The sequence below is a fragment of the Crocodylus porosus genome, unplaced genomic scaffold (genome assembly GCF_001723895.1).
Source record: "Crocodylus porosus isolate Cpor-Errol unplaced genomic scaffold, CroPor_comp1, whole genome shotgun sequence".
Lineage (NCBI taxonomy): Eukaryota > Metazoa > Chordata > Crocodylia > Crocodylidae > Crocodylus > Crocodylus porosus.
In genome coordinates, this window is record NW_017728906.1 from 47,623,034 (window position 1) to 47,624,658 (window position 1,625).

The 1,625-nt window shown below is 49.5% G+C and overlaps 1 protein-coding gene across 1 annotated transcript in view; it reads right to left on the reverse strand.

Annotated features, from left to right (window-relative positions):
- The window catches only part of USP9X (ubiquitin specific peptidase 9, X-linked), a 162,769-nt gene that overhangs the window by 127,327 nt on the left and 33,817 nt on the right, over positions 1-1,625 (reverse strand). The window lies entirely within an intron of this gene.

Here is a 1,625-nt window from a genome sequence, read left to right on the forward strand (position 1 = left end):
ATGTGGCCAGCCTGGAGAGGGTTCAGAGGAGGGCCACCCGCTTGGTGAGAGGGCAGCAGGACAGGCCAGCAGGACAGGCCCTATGAGGAGAGACTGAGGGACCTGAACCTGTTCAGCCTCAGCAAGAGGAGGCTGAGGCGGGGCATGGTGGCTGCCTACGGACTCATCAGGGGAGATCAACAGCAAACAGGTAGAGCCCTTTTCTCCCTAGCACCACCTGAGGTGATGAGGAACAACAGTAAGAAGCTGATGGAGAATAGGTTTAGGTTAGAGATCAGAAGGCAATTTTTTACAGTTAGCGTGGCCAAAATCTGGAAACAACTTCCCAAGGAAGTGGTCCTCCCCCCGACCTTGGGCAAATTCAAGAGGAGATCGGATGATCACCTGTCTGGGGTCTTGTGAACCCAGCATTTATATCTGCCTGTGGCAGGGGGTCAGGCTAGATGATCTGTTCAGGTCCCTCCTGACCCTCGCTGCTATGAAACAAGACTTGCTGGAGACAAGATTACAGTTACACAGCAGACAAGACTGGTAGCTTAAAAAGGAATATTATTACCCAATATGACACAAACGGTCATTTATACATCAGAATGTGACAAGACAAGGACCAAGGACTGCAAAGGAGAATTCAGTCTCTTCTTCTGTCACCATCATAACAAATAAACCATAGTGGAATCAAAATCATTCTTATCTTTGTGGTTCACAATCTGCTAACTCTGCAGCAGGTTGCCAAATTACGGACAAACTGTTCATCTGTTTGCTGTGGCTTTTACTCCAAAGGGCACCACTTCTCAACCTAGCTAGAACACGTCAGTAGTCCCACACAGCTGTCTGCTGCAGCTCCATGTTCCCCCACAAAAACCTTCATCTTCACAGGTACATTAAGAACCTCAACCTGGAAGGCATCTCGGTTCTATTGTATAGGCGGCAGCATCACTGACAAACAGCAAAACTTTCAAACGCTGTTACTGTAAAGTGAACAAAGTTTGTCAAACTACACCTCACAACAAGGAGAGTTCAAACAGTGAAAAAATGCAACCTACAGAACACAAGAGTCAGTTTGAACTAATGGAGAGAGCACTGGACCAGGACTTGTCTAAAAAGTCCTTTTTCAAATACATAGGGAGGATGAAGAAGGCACCGGGTAATGTGGGGCCCCTGCAAAGTACGCTGGGCAATCTGGTGATTGCACCAGAGAAGAAAGCGGAACTCTTTAACCAATTCTTCACCTCCATTTTCTTGTGCAGGGACCGGGACTTCCCGGCTGTGATGCCAGATGGACTCAAGGGGAACGCCTCCAGACCTCAGGTTGGGGAGGACCGAGTTAGAGAGCTTCTGGAGGGGCTGGACATGTTCAAGTCAGTGGGTCCAGATGCTCTCCACCCCAGGGTCTTGAGGGAGCTAGCTGGGGTTACTGCAGGGCCGTTGGCATGGCTTTATGAGTGCTCGGGCCAGGTGCCAGATGACTGGAAGATAGCTAACGTGGTCCCTGTCTTCAAAAAAGGGAAGAGAGAGGACCCGGGCAACTTTAGGCCCATCAGTCTTAGCTCTATCCTTGGGAAACTCTTTGAGAAGATCCTCAAGGGGCACATCTGTGATGGGCCGGCTTCAGGGATGATGCTCAA